Genomic DNA, 24,972 nt, shown 5'->3' on the forward strand with positions numbered 1-24,972 from the left:
TGATAATTACAAATCAGTTAAAAAAAAAAAAGAAAGAAAAAGAAAAAAAAAGCCCAACAATCTAAAAGGTCAAAGTACATGAATGGGCAAATCTCAGAGGAGGAACCACGAAAAGAAGCTCCATCTCACCTCTAATTTTCATTCCAGGAAAATTTAAACCATCCTTCACATAGGCAAATGTTCAAAAGTCCATTCTACTGAATACTGGGAGCGGGTGGGTGTGGAGGAGCATACATATCTCTGAGGGAGCAAATGGGTAGAACCACTTTTGAAAACAATTGAGCAATATTTAATAAATTTTTTAAAAGGCATATTCTATAATTCAATACACATAATGAGATGTCATTAACATCAAGCTAAAATGAAACCGTTGTTAAAGGAACATACATAGAGTGCAAAAAATAAAAATTAAGGAATTGGAATCTTACAATCAAATTTGGGTCAGCTTTTTCAAGTGGGTGGTACTGTATCATTATAGGCTGATAAACAGGAACCCAATCAATCGTGCTAAAGATGTATTTCTTAACATTATGACATTAGATTTTTATCTTTTATATATTTTAAATATTTCACAATACTTTAAAAGAGAACGATAACTTTGATCTAAGTGCTTCAACATCCTGATCTTTACACTCTTAGCTGTCATTATTTACTTCCCTAGCCATGATTTTTTATTTCCCATAAGTACTTTTACCATTAGAAGTAGGATCTACATGTAATATGAATGTTTACAGTTTGAACAGGTAAAGGCAGATTGGTTATGTATTAGAAAAATTTAAGAGAGGTTATTATCTCTTTACAATAAACAAAAAAAATATAGCAGATAAATCTAAGAAATTTTTCCTTGGTAAAAATGACCATAATTCATTCCTCTGAGCAAGAATGCTTTTGAGAGTGAAATGGAAAACTATTAAATTAAGTGGAGAAATAATAAAATTGGGACCTGAAGCAAGAGGGACCAGGACCCATCTGGACAAACCTACCATTATTTGATCATTTAACTAAACACTGTTCTTTGTTTTATTCGCTAATTGTTAAAACTGAGCTTTCTTCTTAGCACACAAAAGTATAAAAATAAGAATAAAAATATTTTGTGGGTCCGTGTTATCGTTTTCTTTTTATTAGAACGGATCCCCAGACTTCTATTTCTGACAGACTCTTCAGTGATGCAGAGAAAATTTCCTGCAATCCGGCACCAAAAGGTGCTTACGAAAAGTGTTTTAAAGATGTGACTGAGGGCTGGGGATGTAGCTCAGTTGGTAGAGTGCTTGCCTTGCATGCACAGGGCCCTGGGTTCAATCCCCAGCACCACAAAAAAAAAAAAAAAAAAAAGATGTAACTGAGTTAGACCAACATACGGCCAGAAAAGATAAGAAAGTAGGAAACCAGTTGGAAAATGAGAGCTCTTCCAGGCAAATACAAATTTGCCTGGAAAGTGTCTTTGGTCCTTAATGACTTAGCTCATAAACCAGAAGCTATTCCTGAAGGCAAAGTCAGTGGGAAGATGGTCCAGAGATTATTTTTTCACTCAGACTAGAGAGATGATATCCTGAAGAGATAATTAGATGGGACAGAGCCCTGTAGAAGGAGACAGGGAAGATGTTGCCTGCACAGCACTCACTGACAGATCTAAAAAAAAGTAAAAAGTACTTAAACACAAGCCCATGATCACATGATATAAGAATTCACACTGATGCATAATCTTGTGAACTTGAAATTTAAAAACCCAGTTGAATGTTAGGTGGTGTCTAGCAGGTATCTTACAACATAAAAGACTTTTAGAGGAAATCACATTGAGTTTTCCAAAAAAAAATGATACAGAACAATTTCCAGTCATGAATTTATAGTCAGAAACCTTATGAAGCAATATTGATGAGAAACAGCCAACTGCAGAATTTTATCCAAAAAGATGTACGATTAAAATTAATAGGCAGGTAATGTATTTTAAAAGAATGTTTAGTAAGCTTAAAAAAAAAAAACCAATGACCCATGAGTATCCAAGTATGATCAGTAAAATATGAAAAAGAAAACAAAACCTTTAGAAATGAAAAAAATATATAATAAGTGAAATTAATACCCAAAGGAAAAGCTAGATTAGACACAAATAAGATAATTAGGGAATTTGAAACTGAAGGAATTTCACAGATGGCATTTTAGAGGATATTTTTAGCCACCTCTTTGTTACTGATTTCAGCATATATTTGTAAGGAACTCATGGATCAAAAAAGAACTTGTAATGGAAAACAAAATACACAACACTGAATGTAAAAAATAAAACACACTGAAACAAGTGGGGTTGAACTAGAGCAATATTTAAAGGAATCGTGCACTGAAAATGGTGCTATTGGAAGAAGATTCTAAAAATAAAATCAGAAATTGACTGAAGAGACCACCAAGATGAAATAGACAATTTCAACAAACCAAACCTAGTAATGGATAACAAAATAAACATGTGTTGAATTTATCCCAACTATTCAATATTTTAAATGTTAGAGACAAATTAATATAATTGGATACAGTATGTTCTCATGAAAAGAGAGGAAAAGCCCCATTAAACTCTCGAACATGTGGGAAGCACATTCAATAAAATTCAACAGCCACTCCTGATAACAATTTTTGTAAACGAGGAAACAAAGGTAATTTCCTTAATCTGATATGTTTTATCTTTTCAAACCCTACAGGAAAATATCATATTCAGTGTATTACTTATGTTTTCCTTGTATTACGAAAGGACTGGCTAATACTAAAATAACCGGAACCCTTGCAAGGGCAGGTGTGTCTTCTGCAGGGGAGTCAGCTATAGTGGGTTGCACTGTAACATAACAATAGAGTCAACTTTTCCATCCTGCAGTCGGGCGTGCATGGGTGGCTTAGGAGCACAGATGGCTGATGAATTACTCTCCAAGTTGTATTGGTGAAAGTGAGTTGGTGGTGGTTTGGGTTGTACCAGTTTTAATCTATGTCTCAATTTCAGTGGCTGTTTTCACAGCATCAAATCAAAGCTCATAACTTCAGGCATAAGAGAACTTGAGAAGAAAATGGGACAGCATAGTTGAAATCTAGACTCTTCTGTGAAACTTGAGGTGGTGCATGCCTGTTGGAACTGGATGCTAATACAAGGCTTTGGGTTTAATTAGCAGGATTAATCCAGAAAGCACATGATGCACGAAGAAAACTCTTTCTTGTGTTATTGGAATGACATGATGTAAAACATGGAAAGCCTTTTAAAAACATTTTTTACACAACTATTTGGGGAAGTTATTTCTAGTTTTTTTATTCTTAGGTTAAAACAAACAAACAAAACAACTGCTTTTCTCAGTCTCTGCAAGCAGACAGAACTGGGCTCAGATTCTAATTCTTTCTCTTCTAATTATTTGTTTTTTGTATGTAAGCTTTCTGGTTCTCAACTTTATCTGTAAAATGGGGATAATCACAGGTATTTATCATTAGATGTTTTACTAAACATCTAATAAAGAAATAACAACATTTACCATACTTAGCATAGCACCTGGCACAAGGTAAGAGCTTGACAAGTGGCTGTCATTCTTTTCTCTTTGTATTTCCCTGTCAGTTTCCCTTTTGAACTGGCTATCCTTTAAAATCCTGGTTACAATTCCTGTGTATGTTTAACTTTGCATTACAAGTTTGCCTCTAAGATTAGGACTGAGTATTAAAGGAGGAACAGCGCCCTCCTGAGGACAAAGTAGGTTTGACAGCCATTGTCACAGCCCCATGAAACTTGCCTTGGGACCAGAACCAGCTACAGGACTGGCAAGACCTAAGGCAGAATAAAAATATCAAGCCCCTTGTTTAAAAATTATCTAGAATTTTAAGATGGGAACAGAGGATTAAACCTAACAATTAAACCTAACCATTTGAGTTCCTGGGCTATGTGTGAGTACACTGGTTAAATGTACATCAAGCTGGCCCTGACTAGAAGGATCTCGCTTCATTTCCAACTTTAGGGAAAAAAAAAAAAAAAAGGACTTGAGTCTTATTACTGAAACAAATGTGTCTTATATATGATCTTGACTCAGGAAAGCCTAGTTTCAATTTGGGGCTTTGCTGGAAGGCATATTTGGGACACTCAGTTTTCTTACACTGGGTGATTTAGCTCTGTAAATAGACTTTCTTTGCATTCTTCTTTTAGCATTAAAGATTCACACATGAATAAAATATCTCTGTAAATATGTAATTACATTTAGAACTTATTTTCTTTCAAAGGGGTTACGGAAAAATACCAAAATTGCCATAATGTTTACCACTAAGGCAGAGAGAAGGGATGAGAATTTGGGAGGAGAAATGAGGAAATGGGCTTAGACTGTAATAATATTTCATTCCCAAATATAAGTAAATACATACTAAAATTCAATAGACTAGAGTGGTATAAATATGCACATTAATATATGAAAGTATAAGCTTCTGTGCTTGAAATATTTCACAATGTAAGTATTTCCAAAGGTCCTAAACTAAAGCAATTTGAGCCAATTTGAGCCTTTAAATATAATTTGGGGAATTAAGAATTTGAACTCAAGTTCTGCCATGCAATATGACTGCATGACATTGAAAACATTCATTTAACTATCTTTGCTCCATTCAGTCACAAATTGAGAGAATTGAATGTAATTCTTAAGGCCCCTTTGGGGCTACTATTCTACATATGTAAAACTAAAAATATAGAATGTAATTTGAAATAAGTCACTTAGGAATTCAATGTGTGTCATTGTACCCTGGGAGAGCAATATGGTGAAACTTCAGTAATTCCCAAGTCCATTTGAAAAAAATAATGTACTTTTTCTTTGAACTTCACTTTTAAGAGATGCCTGCTAACTGTGCAAACAAAACAAAACAAAAACCTCCTGGGTCAAGTATTCCACAACTTCTCTATTTCAGTTTTCAACTCAGAAACTTTAAAACTTCTCTTTTTCCAGATATTTATTGAGCACAGGATCTTGGGAAAGGGAGAACAAAGCTAGAATTCCACAGGAAAGGTAGATCAAGTTACTTGTTCCCTCCTCCTGGGCAGTTTTAGCAGTCCTTGTAGTTGTTTATCCAAAATATTATGTTGGGACAGGATTGAAAACTCACATGCATACAGGTCCAAGAAGTAGCGGGGTAAGAGATGAGGTGTGATCAGGAGGGAGTGGCGGGGGCCTTTGGCAAATTGTAGTGTGTGCTGTACAGGCTGTCACCTCTTGGGTTTCCAGCTCATTATTCCTGTGTGTTAGTTTGAGCCTAATATTGGCAATCTTCCTATTTTCCAAGAGAAGATAGAAACCTGGGCTTACTTCAGATAGCTCCCAGTTTTTCTATGTTGACAACTAAACAACTAATCCAAATCTTTTTTTTTTTTTTTTGAGTGTGTTGTCTGTCACATAAAAACATCAAAGGGCTTCATTCAATTCATAGTATTAGTATTTTGCTGACTTCTGGTCCAAAGTGCATTTGTTGTGTTTTATCCCAGTTTTGAGATTTTTAGTAATATTACTGTCATATCTAACGGAATTGAGGTCCTTTGCTAACCTATAGGTTATCATTCTACCCTAAATTTTTGGTCACTTAAGCTCCTAGTTCACTTTCATCTTCTTAATATTAAGTATATATATGACATGTTAGATACATGTATATTCATATATATACATACATATGTAATATATATGTATAGATTTCACTGTCTTCCTGTTTAGACCCTTGATGTCGCCCCCCAGTTACCTTGCCGTCCACTTTTCCTCAGCCTCCTCACTCCCAGTCACACTGTAGACCTTGTTAAAACTGTTAACTGCAATGAAGCCATAATCCCACTCCACACTCTGAGCACCATCTCTCATATTTCCTATTTATTCCCTCTATCTTGAATGCTAGTTCCAACAATCTTGATCTCTCCATGAACCTCTAGTCAATTGGTCATTTCTCATTATCACTTCAAGCTTCAATATCCTCTCTTGCTTCCTACTCAGCTTAAAAACTCCAAAGTCAATATTTATAGCCGCTGACTTGCCCATTCCTTGCCCATTGTTCTTCATCTTACTTGCAGGCAAAATAACAACCTGATTAAATTCAAATCTCCCCTGTTCCACATCTCAGTTGGAGGAACTTAAGGGAAACTATCCAACCATTCTAATGAAAATCATCTTAAGTTCCCACATCAGAATTGTCTGAATTGCTTCCAGACAATTATCCTGTGTTTCACTGGTGATGGTGGACAGTGCATGGTAATTGCTAATAATAAAAGGTGAATATGTACAATGGGGAAAAAGGATGATTTCTAAAATCAGAGGATGGTGACATTATGAACACTGTAAATTTACAGTATGATAAGAAGGAAATATTCTGAGAGGAAACTATTAAATTATGCCACAGGTAAGTAAAATGCCGCAGCAAGACCTGAGGACACTATGGGCCCAATGGATGAGCGTCTGTGTATGTGGATAGAAGTCCACATGGAAGCCTGCTAGGTTAACATTCACTCAGGAGAAGGTTCCAAATTTGTCAAAAGATTAGCGATCAGCAAGATGAAAATGCTATTGATGAACACTGCAGTGCAGCTCTTGCATGTGCCATGGTTCCAGGCCTATTAGACTCTGCACAACACAAACAGTGAGGAAGCCAACAGCTTCTGGGAGACTTTGGTGCCCTGAAGAGGCTTAGTGTGTGTGTATTAGAGAGAGAGAGAGAGAAAGAGAGAGAGAGAGAGAGAGAATTAATATGTGTGTGTGTGTTGGGGCAGTGATTAACAGTCTATTTTTAATGTAGGTGAAACTGATCTATTTTGAAAAAAAATGAAAAGTTACCTAAGACAGCACCCATTAATAAGAAAAAAAAATCCAACCTGGTTTTAAAACTTTGAAAGGACAAATCACACATCAGTTTGGTTGGAACTGCATAAAGAAAACACGTGGGAAGCCCCCTTCAAACACTCAGGGTAATAAGAAATAGCCTTTTAAAACTCAGCCTAGCTGGGCAGGGTGGCACATACCTGTAATCCCAGAAGCTCTGGAGGCTGAGGAGGAGGATCAAGAGTTTAAAGCCAGCCTCAGCAAAAGCAAGGTGCTAAGCAACTCAGTGAGACCCTGTCTCTAAATAAAATACAAAATAAGGCTGAGGATTTGACTCAGTGGCCAAGTGCCCTTGAGTTCAATCCCTGGTACCACTACCAACCCCCCCCCCAAAAAAAATCCTTAGCCTGTTTATTTTATATATTTTGTATTTTAAAGGAAAGCTTTTATAATTAAATAAAAGCAATGATGATTGTATTTAGTCGTTTCTATTTTGTCTACTATTCATAACTCTAGGCTGTGAAAATCTTGAGGAAAGAAACTACCCTCTGTCTTTGCATCCCTAATACCAAAAATTTCTATTAAAGCAAGTACTTGGATAATACATGTGGATAGACAAGTTAACATTTCATTTCATGCTTTTTGTATCTTTATGTTGATGGCTACTCATCTAATGTACTGTTTGTTTGCTTCCAATTTTATGAAGTAGCTTTTGTAGGAAAAGTTGGTTTTTTTGTTGTTGTTGTTTAGATGGGATGCAGGATGTCAGTTGGATGGGGTTTGGGTTTGGGTATAAGGGAACTCCAAAACATCATCTCTGATTTTTGTCATCTTTGAAGTCAGCAGTGCCGAGTGCCTCGACTGCCTGTTCTGAAGGCAGTTGTGTGACTTTGCAGTGGACATAGTACTCCAAAGGTGTGTGTCGTCAGGCTCCGCGGAGATGAGCCCCGATAGCCTTGAGGCTTGTGGTTGCAACAGCCACAGTCTTGGTGGGGGATGTAGAGAGGACTGGGATGTTCACTCTCATCACTATTATTTAATATGCTACTGGACATCTCAGCAAGAGCATCCTGGAAAGAAAACAGAGGTAGCCTAAATTATAAAAGAAGAAGTTCAGTTATCCACGTCTGCAGATGACATGATCTTATACATGGAAAACCTAAATAACCAATCTGAAAATTATAAGAACACACAAATGAATTCAGTAAAGTTGCATGACACAAAATCAACATACAACAAACAACCCTTTTATACACCGAGAATCAATGCGCTAAAAAAGAAATTAGAAAGCAATCCCATTCACTATTGTGAATTAAATATTTAAATTAAAAATTAAGTATTTAATTTTTAATTTAACAAGGAAGTGAAAGCGCTCTACAATGAAAGTTCTAAAACACTGATGAAAGAAATTGTCAAGGACACACAAAAAAATGGAAAGATACTCCATTTTAATGGATCAGAAGAATCAATGATGTGGAAAAGACCACACTGCCCAAAGGATCAATAGATTCAATACCATTCCCAGCAAAATACAAAGACTTTCTTCACAGAAAGAAGGGGCCACCTAAAATTCACATGGAACCACAAAAAACTCAGAATATCCAAGATGATCCTGGGAAGAAAAAAATGCTAGGTGCACCACAATACCTGACTATGCTAAAACAGCACGGTATTGGGTTAAGAACTAATAACAGGCTAACAGAAACAAAGTAGAGAACCCAGAACTTGATCCATGGTTATGCAGCCAATTGATATTTGACAGCCACCAAGGAAGAAGAAAAAAGACAGTCTCTTCAATAAATAGTGCTGGCAAAACTGTATACACAGATGCAGAAGAATTACACTACATCCCTACCTTTCACCATACATAAAAATTAGATCAAAATGGATCAAAGGCCTAAATGTTAGACCTGAAACTACTAAAACCTAAAATAGGGAAACATTTCAAGGTACTGGTGCTGGCAATGGGTTTTTTAGATAGAATCTCAAAGGTACAGACAACAAAATCAAAAATAGAAATATGGGATGATATCAAACTATATAACAGCAGAGTAAATAATCAACAGAACTAAGAGACAACCTGCAGAATGGGAGAAAGTATTTGTAAGTTGTTCATCCAATAAGGGGTTGATCTCCAAACTATAGAAGGAACTCAAAAATCTGAACACCAATAATGCAAATAATCCAATTTAAGGATGGCTAAAGAACTAAACGGTTATTTCTCTAAAGCAGACACATACAATCATAAAAGAAATGCAATCAAAATAAGAGTTGGATTTCATCTCACCCCAGTAAGAATGACTATGATCAAAAAGACAAAAAATAGAAAAGGCTGACAAAGATGCAGAGAAAAGGGAGCTCTTATAAACTGCTGGGAATGTAAATTAGAATAGCCATTATGGAAAGTAGGATAAGGATTCCCTTAAAAACTAAAAATAAAATTACCACTACTGGGTATCTATTCAAAAGAGAGAAAATCACTCTACCAAAAAGATGCTTACACTCTCATGGTATTTCAGTCCTACTCACAATATATAGAACATGGAATCAGAACATGTCCTTTGGTAGATAATGAATGAAGAAAATGTGAGATACTATTCAGTCATAAAAAGAATGAAATTCTAGAATTTGCTGAAACATAAATGGAACTGGAGGTCATCATGTTGAACTAAGCCAGTCACTGAAACATGAGTATGTCATGTTGCAACTCATTTACGAAAACTAAGAAAACAATCTTTTAGAAGAATGAAATGAAATAGCAGCCACTGAGCCTGGGAAGGGAGGGGGATTGAAAGAAGTTAAATAAGGGGCAGCAAAACCCTGAGTGGATGAATTACTTTGGTTTTTCTTAACTGCAGTAGGGTAACTATTGGTTAAAACAATCTAATATATATATATTTTGAAATGACTAGAATAGTATAAAATTTCCAACACAAAAAAATGATAAATTGTTAAAGAGGAATGTACCTTTAAGTAAATTTTTATTGCATGTTATATATAACATATATATATATGTTATATATATATATTAAATTACTATAATGTTCCCCATAAAGATGTACAAATATTATTAGTATTTTTCTTTCTTTCTTTTTTTTTTTTTTTTGGTACTGGGTATTGAACTCAGGGGCGTTCAACCACTGATCCAGCCCTATTTTGTATTTTATTTAGAGACAGGGTCTCACTGAGTTGCTAGGCTGGCTTTGAACTCACGATCCTTGCGTCTCAGCCTCCAGTGCCGCTGGGATTACAGGTGTGCGCCACTGCCCCAGGCTTACAAATATTACATTTCAATTAAAAATAGAAAAATAATAAATAACATAATCAATGATTGCACAGGCATTATTAGATTCTTATATATAAGCCGAAAATCCCCAAAATGTACATATTTTATAGATTATAGCTAGAAACTTTAAAAACCTTTTTATTAAAAGGGGTTTTTTTTTCTTAAAAGGTTTTTAAGTCAAGAGTGGAAAAATGGCATTAAGAGTTCCTTCTCGGTCAAAATCCTGTTCTCTGAACATGTTAATTAGTTGAAAATTCTGTTGCATTTAGAATTAACTTTTTGAAAGTTGTATAGTATTAAAATGGTATTCATTGTGCTAAGTCCTTCATGTGTTCTTCCAAAACAGATATTAAAGAAGATAAACAAAAATGTCCAGTGTCCTTGGTGTTTAATGTCCTTTGAGATACAGAAAACTATTTATGCCACCTATATGTCTGTTATTTACATCACATGGCTCCTTTTGTGGATGATCCCATTCCATAATTTATCATCTTTCTTTTCTTGCAATGTTTCCAGATAGACCTTGGATCCAGGCAGAATTGAGAAACAAGTGCTATAGTTCCATGAGCTTGGGCAACACACACAGACACACCCACACACACACACACACACACACACACGGAAACACACACAGTTTCCCTGTTGCCTCAATTTCCCCATTTGTAAATTTAATTCAATTTTTAAACTGTCTTTGTATTCTAGTCACTGGGCTTGGGTAATCATAAAAATTATCTGATTAAATCCTTCGAAGAATCTTATAGGGTAGTAATATTTAACTCTCATAGGAGCAAAATCTGGGACTCACAGATGCATAGTTATTTCATCAAGATTAGGTGAGCAGCAAGTATAGAAAACTTGTAGACAACTCCTGAGCCCAGGCCTCTGACATTAACTAAGCAGGCTACCATCTTCCAGGAAAAATGGAAGTGTGAGTACAGTCCATAAAACTGACCAAATGAAGAAAAATGAAAAAAACATAAGAAAGACATTGCTAATATTGAATCCAAAGAAATATTCTTGCCTGTGTTTGTCAGCTCTTCATCACTGTGACAAAACACTTGAAGAAAACAACTTGAAGGAGGAAAGATTTAATTTGGTTCCAGAGGATTTAGTCCATGAAAGGCTGACTCTATTGTTTGGGGCCTGAATGAGGCAGGACATCATGGAAGAGGGAAGCTGCTCAATTCATGTCATCCAGGAGGCAGAGAAGGAGGAAGGGACTGGGGACAAGATATAGCCTCAATGGCATGTCCCCAAGGACTCACTCTCTCCAGCTGGTTCCACCTCCTTCTGTTTCTGCCACTTCCCAACAGGTCACTCAGCTGTGAAACCCTTGTTGATTAGGTCATATTCCTAACAATCCAATCACTTCCCACCTCTGAGCATCACTGCACCCAAGACCAGCCCTCAGTATGTGAGCCTTTGCGGAACATTCCAGATCTAAACCCTTACACTGCCTCAAGTTACTGACTTCAGCTGCTATTGTTTAAATTGAAAACACCAGTTCCCAAAGTTAAACCCTCAGTGTCTTCCATCCCCTCCTTCCATATTCAATGAGAGTAACTGATGGCCATCCCGTTTTAAGAAAACCCAATGTACAGTATTTGGTCATACAGAGAAGTTACAGACTCATACCTATAATGGGCCCTCCCTCCAGTTCAACTGCTTCACTTTGCAGATGAATAAGCTGAAACACAGGAATTTTAAGTCACCTTCCCAAGGTCATCTGACATGATAGTAACTGAAGTGGAACTAGAACAGAGCTCTCCTGGTCATCCATTAGCACTCTTTTCTTTATGTCATGCTGTCAGCTCTGCAGGAGGTGGTATGATGTTCTCAAATGACACACTCATCAAATATTTACTGAACACCTATTATGTATCAGGCACTGTGGTGTAATGGCAAGCAAAAGGAGGTAATGGTGAGCAAAAATGTCACTTAGTGGGAGTTCAGTGGGAGTAGAGACATTTATCAAATAGTTATACAACTATACAGTTACACACTATAATGAGCACTATAAAAGCCATACAGTGCTACTCTGAGAATGCAGTCAGTCTGACCTGACTGGGTAGATGAGATCTGTGGGAAGTCAGGCTAAACATCTCCAAGAAGGTGATGTTTGGACAAAAATCTGGAAGAAATGGGGCCAGAGAGCAAAGGAAAACAGAGTGGTTTTCTAGCTTCGATGCTACAAAAATTTGGTTTCCCAAAACCCAAAGAATATTAAAGCCAAAACCAAATTCAAATACACAAACCAATCTGTCAGTCTATAACTGAACGCCATGGGTTTTTCCCAAAGGCAATAAGCACAACCAGGAGATAAAAGAATGAAGAAATGTTTATTACTTGTCTAAGTAAGGAGAGTGCTGGAGATCCTTTCCAAAGAAGTGTTTCTCTCTAAACAAAGCAAGAGGCTTTTATTAAGGAAACTCAAACATGTTCATTTTGGAAAGACTCAATATCACATGCAGAGATGGACACATTTCCGAACATGCTCAGCTAGAAGTGATGTTTCTTCGTACATATCATGTCAGAAAATGACAAATGGGAATGTCTCAAATTTTACATTACAATGAGATTATAATGAGCAAATTTACTCTAGTTCACCTACAAGAGTGAGTCTAAGTGACTGGACAATTTTGGCTGATTTCCTGTAGCTGTCTCTGGAGGGCCTTATTGGAAACAAAAGAACAACTTAAAGGAATGTTAAGAGCCATTCCTTCAATGATTCAGCTCTCCAAACTCCAGCCCCCATAAGTTACTGCCTAGCAGCCAACAAGTCCAGAAGCATGGTCCCCCAAGCCAGTGTAATGTTCTGGCAAGCAAAATTAAAACATCTTAGGAACAAATGCTCAGCAGTTACTTTTGGAATATAATTCATTAATGCTCAGAAGAGTCTCAAAGCAGACCAAAACCAAATGAGCAGATATCGAAATACAAGAGTTGTCAAGGAGGGAGATGCATGATGGAGATCCATGAGGAATTGTAAAATTGAATGTGCTACATTTATTGATGTCTACTCGGTATCACCAGTCCCTTTAAAGGCTGAGTATTATAACAGCAGAATACCCTTACCCTTTAGAATTTTCCCATGAAGGAATTTGCATGTGGTTTGGAAAGCAGAGGCAAAGCAGAAACATTACATTTGGAAGATGGTAACAGTTATTCCTGGCAGGTTTCCAGACCTCACCAGCTTCCTGTTCATTGCAGTAGTTCACAGATTTGCCCACAAGAGGCAGCTTTCCCTGTTCTAGAAGTGCTGAGGAACAGTGTTAACCTGATATCACAGTGAAAATTTCTCCAGGTGTCCAACTTCAACACTCCCTATATTTCAATCCCCCTGCAAATCCTCCCAATTTGCATAAACTCTAATTTCTATGTTAAAATACTTACTCTCATATATTCTAGTCTGTTTTCCCAATCAACCCCAGATTAGTGAAACTTTTGAAATTAGAAGTCGTCTCAGGCACACAGAAACATATGGATAAGGATCTTGTATTAGTTCTCTGACATGCTTAGATTTGAAGGTATTAATCTTCATTTTCAGGAGTAATGGACCACTGGTAGTTTATGGCAGGCAATATAATTACTTAAGTTATCACTGTAGTTCATCTAGAGTCAAGGACCCACAGAAACCAAAGTTGTAAGCTGCTGCTATAGAACATTATAATGGAAATAATGTGCATCAAGATTGTGGGTTAGATTGGTTGCTTCTAAGTATAATGAAGAACTTAGGGTGGGGATTCAACTTTGGGCTCTAAAATTCTACCTCAAGACTAGGTTAATCAGAAAAATTCTGTGTGCATCCTGGAAAAAAACTTATCTCCTGTAGCCTCAGAGTTGAAGTTTCTAAACAACCAAATCCAAAGTATTATCCTATGGGTGGATAAATCACAATTTGTATTTACATCAACTTGAATTCACAGGGTTTCTCACGTGAAATTTAGGACATTGATTGGGAAAGAGCAAGTTTGCAAAAATTGGGAAAAAGATATGTGTCTGGATTTTGATTAAGCTGAAGGCCTGGAAACTCCAAATTCCCCAGAGGATCTCTTGCCAGATGAAGCAGTCTTTCCTTCCCTGAGTACCTACAAAACCTATAATGACTACTCCAGGGATAGTTTCCTTATAAGTGAATACTGATCTTCAAGACCAGCTTGCACTAATTCTATTGGTTTTAATGTTATAATATGGCCCCAAATCCATAATACCCCATATGAATATGTATAAAATATGTAGTTTTGCCAATTTATATCAGCAGAAACTTGGAAAATTTGGAAGAGCTCTTGAGGATGTTAGACCAGCACAGATTGAATTTATTAATATAAATACATTAACTAGAGATTCTGAATTAAATTATTAGCTCAAGTTGCAGGGGATGATTCTAAGTTTCCTGGTTGGTTAACTCATCTCTGGATCCCATAGTGGCCTATGGCTAATGATATCAAACTCCTTGATAGGGCTGGGGTTGTGGCTTAGAGGCAGAGTGCTTGCCTAGCATGTGTGAGGCACTGGGTTTGATCCTCAGCACCTCATAAAAATAAAATAAAGATATTTTGTCCACCCACAACTAAAAATTAAATATTAAAAAGAAAACTCCTTGGTATACTTTAGAGCATGGTTTTCAGTTTGGGCACTATTCACATGATTAGGTAATTCTTTGTTGGGAGTTAGAGGAAGACTGTGGTTTGTAGATGTTAAACAGTATGCCTAACCACTACCTACTAAATGGCAGTAGCACCTCTGCCAAGTTATGATAGCCAAAAATGTATCTAGGAATTCTCACATGTCCCTGGGAGGGGAGAAGAACTGGTCCCAGTTGAAAATCATTGCTGTAGAGAAGGGCATCCGTAGACTTGTGGAGCTATGAAAGCTACAGTGAATTTATTATGAATGAGCTACTTACCCACTTGCTCTCTATGTCACCTATGAGGGTTCAGGGCACATACACTTCACCAACCCTGTAAGAAACAACTTGGTGAAAACAATATCAGTATCCTTAAAAGACTGTAGTGGCAGTTCTCTGCAAAGCAAATAAGAGCTGCTGGAAGAGTTCGAACGAATCAACTTCCTTAATTCAGTGGGTAATAAAATCAAGAAGTAATCAGAATGATTTGGCCTAAACAATTTTTTGGAGGTGACTAATTTATCAAGCGATTCCCAGGACCATAATGTAGTGCCTATTAAAATCTTTCTAGATTGAGTGGTAGAGTGCTTATCTCCCATGCATGAGGCACTGGGTTCAATTCTCAGCATCACATAAATAAATAAAATAAAGGTATTGTGCCCATTAGCAACTAAAAAATGAGAAGACTTTAAAAAAAAAAAGATTATAGAAAACATGGCTGGCAGCGGGAAGGGAGTGAGCCACCCCGTGCCCCGTGCCACTGCACCCGCAGATCTCACCTAGTCGGAATATTGCACCTCCGGGAGTGTTAGAGGACCCCTATCCAGATGCTCTCTGCAGAAATCACCAGCTCTGTGACTCCGTGGGGGGCTCCAGGCCTTAGGGTTGGAGTAGAATGCCCTGTGTTGGAGCAGGACCCAAAGCCCGAAGTTCCAGCCCACGAAAGACTCAGCGAGCGCCTTAGCAGAATCACCTATCAACACATCTCCAGATCACTCAGCTGCTACCTACCACAGCACAATGCCATTGCACGGCTCCTCCCGCCTCACCACAGTCTCCCCACCTCACCAGGCTCCCCGTTGCTGAAAGCAGACCGCCGCCACCTTGGCTTAACATTCTTGCCATATTAGGTGGGGCAGTTCTCAGATGGGATCTCCAGTGGCCAGGTACCAGGTTTTCAACCTTGCCCCCTCTCCAGCGGCAGTAACCCAACACAGTAGCTGCCCAACACAGGTGTGCAGTGTGACCAGGGAGCCGCCCACGGGATCCCCAGGTGAGAGTTTCCTTAATTGGGAACTGCTAGGAGAGGGAGAGGAGGCTAAAGTTTGGAGCCTAACAGAGAGACCAGGAACTGGGAAATCTCCAGGCAAGAGAGGGAAATAGTACCAGGCGCTCAAGTCATATGAGCAGATCCAAAAAGAGACTTGTGGGGTGCTTTGTGCAGGGACTGGTGGTGCCACTCCACACATCTAGGCACCCTGTGCCAGGACCAGTCTTCCCACCCTGGTTACCGCCACCATCCTGAGGGCAGAGACACCTGCTTACAAATAGATAACCCCACCTACCGGATGAGAAGAGAAGCAGGAAAGATATGGATCTCTAAAGCTAGCTACAAACCTGGCTTCTTCCTTTGAGTTTTTTGTATGTTTGTTTGTTTGTTTTTTCCCTTCTACCCCTCCATCCTCCAGCCCTCACATCCCCAACATATGTAAAACTAAAATAGGTCTTTGAGGACTGAGTCATCTGAATAATATAATATAGAGGTGTTGTATATGCCCTTTTTTCTTTTCCTTTTTATTCTTTTATTTTTCTTTTCCCCTCCAAATTTTACTGTTTTAACATCTGTATTTTTCTAAATATATATGTGTGTTTATTTTATGTACTCTGCTGTCATCCCACGTACTTGCCTACCCTAAATTACTTCCTGTCTATTCTCTTGCTATTAACCGTCTTCACTAGCTTTCTTCTTCGTACTTCCTAAGATATATTAACTCTACATCCTCACATCTTACCTCCTCAGCATATTGTCCTAAGCCCCACCCCCAGTTTATTGTCCACTGTCAGAAGCTGTAAACCTTTTCACAAAACTACTGATTATATTTTAGATAATAATTGAATCCAACATGTCTATACATCAAGACTAAACTGTAAACGTCTTAATAACAACAAATTATTCATAGATAGTATATTGTTGATATTGGGATCTGTTAACATTGTCCTTCCCCACGAAGGAGAGGTCTTATAACACTATAAGAGCACTAACAAACCTATAGGGTAAAAACAATAACAACCTAGACCCACAGAGCTGGAAAGGAAGGCACATCAGAAGAACATTCAAGAAATATGGGATAGCATAAAAAGACCAAATTTAAGAGTTATTGGGATATAGGAAGGCATAGAGGTCCAAACCAAAGGAATGAACAATCTATTCAATGAAATAATATCAGAAATTTTTCCAAATATGAAGAATGAATTGGAAATACAAATTCAAGAAGCCCACAGGATGCCAAATGTACAAAATCACAACAGATCCACACCAAGGGACATTATAATGAACATGCCCAACATACAGAATAAGGAGAGAATTTTAAAAGCCACAAGAGAAAGGAGTCAGATTACATGTAGGGGAAAACTAATTATGATAATGGCAGATTTTTCAACACAGACCCTGAAAGCTAGAAGATCCTGGAACAACATATATCAAGCTCCAAAAAAAAAATGGGTACCAACCAAGAATCTTGGAATAACAAAATTAAGCTTTAGATTTGAAGATGAAATAAAAACCTTCCACAATTAAAAGAAAGTTTAAAAGAATTTATAGCTAGAAAACTGACACTACAAAACATCCTTGGAAAAATATTCCATGAAGAGGAAACAAAAAACAACAATGAAAATCAGCAGAGGGAGGTAATACCATAACGGAAAAAACTAATCAAAGAAGAAAATCAAGTCAGTCAAGTTAAATAACAAAAATAAACAAATATGGCTGGGATTATAAAACCAAGTCTCAATAGTAACCCTGAATGTTAATGGCTTAAACTCACCAATCAAAAGACATAGACTAGCAGATTGAATTTTAAAAAAGATCCAACAATATGTTGCTTCCAGGAGACTCATCTGATAGGAAAAGACTCAAACTGAAGGTGAAAGGTTGGGACAAATCATACCATTCACACGGACTGCAGAAGCAAGCAGGGGTTTCCATCCTCGTATCAAATAAAGTAGACTTCAAACCAAAGTTAATCAAAAGGAATAAGGATGGACATTACATACTGCTCAAGAGAACTATACACCAACAAGACATAACAATCATAAATATACATGCCCCAAACAATGGTGCATCTTCTTCATCAAATTCTTCACAAGTTCAAGAGACAAATTGATCACAACACAATAATCTTGGTGACTTTAACAGACCTCTCTCACCATTGGATAGATCTTCAAAACAAAAGTTGAGTAAAGAATCTATAGAACTCAATAATATAATCAATAACTTAGACTTAACTGACATATTTAGAATATTTCAACCTACATCAAACAGATGCACTTGGATCCTTCTCTAAAATAGACCATATTCTATCCCACAAAGCAACTCTTAGCAAATACAAAAAAGTAGAGATACTATCATGTATTTTATCAGATCATAATGGAATGAAATTGCAAATCAATGACAAAATAAAAAAATAAAAATTACTCCAACACCTAGAGACTAAACAATATGCTACTGAATGAACAATGGGTTGCAGAAGACATCAAAGAGGAGATTAAAAAATTCTTTCAGGTAAATTAGAACATGGACACAACATATATAAATCTCTGGGACAGTATTAAAGCAGTTCTAAGAGCAAAGTTCATTGCATGGAGTTCATTCCTTAAAAGAAGAAAAAGTCAACAAATAAATGACCTCACTTTAAATCTTAAAGCCCTAGAAAAAAGAAGAACAAATCAACAGCAAAAGCAGTAGAAGGCAAGAAATAAGTAAAATTAGAGCTGAAATCAATGAAATCGAAACAACAACAACAAAAAAAAAACAATTGAAAAAAATTACAAAACAAAAAGTTGGTTCTTTGAAAAAATAAATAAAATTGACAGATCCTTAGTGCTATGCTAACAAAGAGAAGGAGAGAGAGAACTCAAATTACCAGCCAATGTGATGAAAAAGGTAATGTCACAACAGACACTACAGAAATACAGAGGATAATTAAAAATTATTTTTAAAACTTATATTCCAATAAACTAGAAGATAGTGAAGTCATCGATGATTTATAACTTGCCCAGATTAAATCAGGAAGAATACACAATTGAAACAGACCAATATTAAGTGATGAAATAGAAGACACCATCAGAAGCCTACCAACCAAGAAAAGCCCAGGACTGGACAGTTACACAGCTGAGTTCTACAAGACCTTTAAAGAAGAACTAATACCAATACTCTTCAATTTATTTCAGGAAATAGAAGAAGAGGCAGCACTTCCAAACTCATTCTATGAGGCCAATATCACCCTGATTCCAAAACCAGTCAAAGACACATCAAAGAAAGAAAACTTTAAACCAATATCTCTAATGAACATAGATGCAAAAATTCTCAAAAAATTCTGGCAAATCAAATAGAAAAACATATCAAAAAGATTGTGCACTATGATCAAGTGGGATTCATCCCAGGTATGCAAGGTTGGTTCAACAAAAGGAAATCAATAAATGTAATTCATCACATCAATACACTCAATGATAAGAATCATATGATCATCTCAATAGACGCAGAAAAAGCATTTGACAAAATACAGCGCCCCTTCCTTCATGTTCAAAACACTAGAAAAGCTAGGGATAAAAGGAACATATCTCAACATCATAAAGGCTATCTATGCTAAGCCCCAGGCCAACATCATTCTAAATGGAGAAAAACTGAAAACATTCCCTCTAAAAACTGGAACAAGACAGGGATGCCCTCTCTCACCACTTCTATTTAACATAGTCCTTGAAACACTGGCCAGAGCAATTAGACAGACAAAAGAAATTAAAGGGATACCTATAGGAAAAGAAGAACTTAAATTAGCACTATTTGCTGACAATATGATTCTATACCTAGAAGACCCAAAAAAGCTCCACCAGAAAACTTCTAGAACTAGTAAACGAATTCAGACACCATCCGAAGCCTACCAATGGAGATGGGGAAGCTGGAAATCCATATGCAACAAAATGAAATTAAACCCCTATCTCTAACCATGCACAAACTCAACTCAAAATGGATCAAGGACTTAGGAATACAACCAGTCTATTAGAAGAAAAAGTAGGCCCTAATCTCCATCATGTGGGATTAGGCCCCAACTTTCTTAATAAGACTCCTATAGTGCAAGAATTGAAACCAAGAATCAATAAGTAGGATGGACTCAAACTAAAAAGTTTCTTCTCAGCAAAAGAAACAATCTGTGAGGTGAATAGAGAATCTGTGTGAGGGCAAATTTTTACCCCTCACACATCAGACAAAGCACTAATCTCTAGGATATATAAAAAACTCAAAAAGCTAAACACCAAAAAATAAAAAATTTTAAAAAATAACCCAATCAATAAATGGGCCAAGGACATGAACAGACACTTCTCAGAAGAGGATATCCAAACAATCAACAAATATATGAGAAAATGTTCATCATCTCTAGCAATTAGAGAAATGCAAAACAAAACTACTCTAAGATACCATCTTATTCCAGTCAGAATGGCAGCTATTATGAAGACAAACAACAATAAGTTTGGGCAAGGATGTAGGGGGAAAGGCACACTCATACATTACTGGTGAGACTGCAAATTTGTGCAGCCAATATGGAAAGCAGTATGGAGATTCCTTGGAAAACTTGGAATGGAACCACCATTTGACCCAACTATCCCTCTCCTTGATCTATACACAAAGGACTTAAAAACAGCATAGTACAGGGACACAGCCACATCAGTGTTTATAGCTGCACAATTCACAATAGCTAAACAGTAGAACCAAACTAAATGCCCTTCAGTAGATGAATGGATTAAAAATGTGGCATATATACACAATGGTATATTACTCAGCAATAAAAGAGAATAAAATCATGGCATTTGCAGGTAAATGGATGCAGTTGAAGAAGATAATGCTAAGTGAAGTTAGCCAAACCCCCCCCCCCCCCCGCCAAACAAAAACAAATAGTGAATGTTTTGTTTGATATAAGGTGACTGACTCATAGTTAGGTAGGGAGAGGGAGCATGGGAGGAATAGATGAATTCTAGATAGGGCAGAGGGGTGGGAGGGGAAGGGAGGGGGCAGGGGGTTAGCAATGATGGAGGAATGTGATGGACATCATTATCCAAAATACATGTATTAAGACATGAATTGGTGTGAACATACTTTATATACAGAGATATGAAAATTTGTTCTATATGTGTAATAAGAATTGTGATGCATTCCACTGTCATGTATTTAAAAAATAAAACCAATAGAAATGGAAAAAAATCTCTCTAGATTTGTATATGCAAAACAAACAAATGAAACCCAAAACTTGAGCTTATGATTCTAACAAGAATCACTACAATACATAGTCATGTAACCTTGACAAAATCCAAAATATGAGATAAATCATAGATCTAGAGTTCTTCTTAAAAGATGGTCAGATGTGATAGGCAAAATAATGGCCCCTTTAATATGCCCACATCCTAATTCTCAGATTCTGTAAATATGTCCAGTTACATGGCAAAGGGGAAATCAAGGTTGCAGGTGGAATTAAGTTTATAATCAGCTGACTGTGAAATAAGAAAGTTATCTCTAATTATCTGTGTGGGTTCAATGAAATCACAGAGATCCTTACACAGATGGAAGAATGAAGCAGAAGAGTCAGAATCAAAGATATAGCATCATGAGAAAGATTCTGCTGGTCACTATTGGTTTTGAAGATAAAAGGGGGCAATGAGCCAATGTAAGTAGATTCTAAAAGATAAAAAAAATTGAGAAAACAGATAATTTTCTATCACCTCCAGAAGGATAGTAGCCCTACCAACTTTCCAGGGGTTTGGTAGAAACTGATGCTGAACCAATGTTCATCCCTAGAGACCCAAATGCCAACTGTGTACAAATTGTCAAACTAGGGCTTATGAAGGCTGTGTGATTAATTAAGTCCTGGCTCATGACTGTCTCACTATAGATCTTTTAGGTCTCCAACCTATTTCCCTAATTCTGGAAAGCATAGTTGGAGAGGGCATGCTGGGACATGCCACTTTAATTCCTTGATTTGTGAAATGACAGGTATTCTTGAAAGAAAGTCCTTTCACGGCTAAAACAGTAACCAAACATGATACCACATCAAATACTTGAAAAATTGATGTATATTAGTCCCTACCCACTCTGCCCATTATACTATGAACTTGGCCTGTGAGAAGATAAGATGAATTCTAGAAATGATGGTGAATTACCATACATTTAACTAGGCGACAACTTCAACCAGATGTGAATTTTTATGGTATCAACACAGCCCCTGATATCTGGTGTGCAACTGTTAATCTAGTAGATTTTTTTTCTATACTTATTAGTATAGAGAATAAGAGTGAGTAAACACAATTAGGAAAAAAATTAATTTCTCTTTCACGTGACAGGAACAGCAATATTTTACCTTACCTCAGATTTCTTTTATAACCCAGTCCTCAGGAACCATGATTGTTGAGCAATTTCATAGGACATTTTTCTGACCCATTGCATTGATGATATCAGGCTGATTAGAACTAGAAAACAGGAAATAGATAATATTTTTGTATGCATGGCAGGTGTGGGACGACAAAATACAGGACTTGCCCATTTATTGAAAACTCAGAAGCATCCAAACTCAGTAAGATTTCTAGGAGTTCTGTAGTCTGGAATGGATCAATATCTTCCCTACAATGTGAGGAACATGTGGCTCCAAACACTAGAAAAAGATGGAATACTTAGGGCGCCTCTTTGAATTTTGAAGCAATATGTGCCTCATTTAGTCATGCTGCTTTGACTCATTTATTGAGTAACCTGTTGAGACTGCCAGTCCCCAGTGGGGGACAAAGTAAGAGAAGGCTCTGCAACAGGTCCAGGCCACTGTCCAAGCTGCTCTGCCACTTAAGCCACATAACTCTGTAGACCCAAGAATAAAAAAGCACCCATTGCAGATATGAATGCTGTGTGGAGGCTTAGATCACTATCAATAAACTACACTACAGACCTCTTGAATTTTGAAGTGAAGCTATGTTGACATCTGTAATAAGTATTTTATTTTTGAGAAACAGCTTTTGACTTGTTCTTAGATCCTAGAAGTAATTAAATATTGGATAATTGGCTGCCAATTTACCATGTGACCTTAGTTTCTAACCATAGAATGTTTCTTTCTTGGCTCAAGAAGTTATAAATTTGCATGCACACAACAACATTTCATCATCAAGTAGAAGTAGTACACACAAGACAGGGCTTAAGTAGGTCCTGGAGACACTAGCTGCAAGGCATCAGCTCCCTCAATCAGCAACTATGACCTCATGGTGAGTTACCTATGACCAGTTCTTTGATGAAAACAATGTTTCTTTGCTTATGGTACTGCATCATAGGTGTTCACAATTGGAAGTGGGAATTGAAGCACTGCAGACCATTCAGGAGTGACTCTAAGGAATGGGAGTGTAGCACATACTCAGGGAAAAGAACTTTGAGCAATGCCCCTTGTTGGTCATTTTCCTTGGAGGGAAATCGATGCTAAGGAATGGACCTATATACTGTTTTGTGGGCAATAACAGTGAATCTAAATGGTAGATGATCCTGGAGTTGAAAAACCACAAAATTGGACATTTAATTACAAGGAGATCTGAAGAAGAGATATGTGAGTAAAACTCTCCAAATTGACATAGAATATCTGGATATTTGTGTCCCATGTAAACTTACTAAATGCATAACACATCAGGGAAAAGTTTCAATAATCACAGGAACAGGATGATCCTAGGTGCAGATGTCCATCAATCTCATTCTCCAGCCATACTTTCCCTTGCTCAATGTGCTTAGGATCAAAATGGCCATTGTAGCAGGAATGAAGACTGCACTCACCAGGGCTGCTGACTGTAATCTGTGGCCAACCTGCCAAATGCAAAGATCAATACTAATTTCAACAGTATGATACCATTTCCTAGGAGGCCCAACCAGCTTCCTGATGGCAGTGATTTATTTTTACTGAAAAAAATAAAACATGGATGGATGGATAGATAGATAGATTTGCCTTCTTTACCTACAGTGCTTCTACTAAAATTACCATCTGTGGACTTACAGAATGCCTACTCACTGTCTGTGTGTTCCACACAGGCATTCTCTTTAACCAAGGAAAGAATTGTACAGTGAAAGCAATGTAGTGGTAGGTTCATACCCTCAGAATTCACTTGCCTTTCTGTATTTTCCATCATTCTGAAGCAGCTGGCCTAATATAACATTGGCATGAGTGTTTTGAAAACACAGGGTTTTAGCTGCTTGATAAACTACAGGGCTTGGGAAATGTCCTGAAGGAGCTGTAGGTCTTCTGAATTAACAATCAGTTCATGAGGTTATTTCACCTACAGCCAGGAAGCATGGACTTAGGAAACTCACCGTGGAAATAATACTGACTCTTCTCATTGCCATCCCTAATAACCCATTAAACTTTATTTTTAATTTCAGTTCTTGCATCTTGGCCTTGCTGCTTTGAAGAGCATAACTCCTCAGGAGAGCAGACCTAGCAATAATTACTATGAAATAAAAATTACACCTGCCGTCTAACTACTATAGGCACCTATGCCACAGAACCAACAGCACAGTAGGATGTTACTAGGAAGGATGCAGCAATTCATCCTGTGTATGTATAAAGGGGAAATTCACTTGGTACTGCAAAACAGGAATGGGGGTGTGACTAAACCCAGAAGGTTTTTTGAAATGTCTCTTGGTACTCAGAGCCTATGGCAAAAGGCAGTGGAAAACTATATGACATTATTGCAGACAGGACCACTAATGACAGAGATCCTTCAGGAAGACATGGGTAACTACACTAAGCACAGAACTACAACCAACTGCACCACTCAGTGGGAACAAATAGACTAAGGAAAGTTTAAGAAAGATAAAAGTACAAATTATGGCTAGATCATCAATTATAGAAACAATAATTGTAGTAATTATGCTCATGTACTTTTTTGTTTTGGTTTTCTTATATTTTCATAGATTAATGGATTATTTTTCTTTTTATCTTATCATCAGTTTCATATTCTGTAATAGGAAACATTACAATAATGATCCCCCATATATTTTA

General features: G+C 37.1%; 1 non-coding gene across 1 annotated transcript; it reads left to right on the forward strand.

Moving 5' to 3' along the window:
* The first annotated feature begins 1,240 nt into the window (after nt 1–1,240).
* Nucleotides 1,241–1,314, forward strand: Trnaa-ugc (transfer RNA alanine (anticodon UGC)). The gene has a single exon. It is a non-coding gene; the product is annotated as a tRNA-Ala (tRNA).
* Nucleotides 1,315–24,972: the final 23,658 nt, after the last annotated feature.

This window comes from Ictidomys tridecemlineatus, chromosome 11 (assembly GCF_052094955.1).
Source record: "Ictidomys tridecemlineatus isolate mIctTri1 chromosome 11, mIctTri1.hap1, whole genome shotgun sequence".
Classification (NCBI taxonomy): Eukaryota; Metazoa; Chordata; class Mammalia; order Rodentia; family Sciuridae; genus Ictidomys; species Ictidomys tridecemlineatus.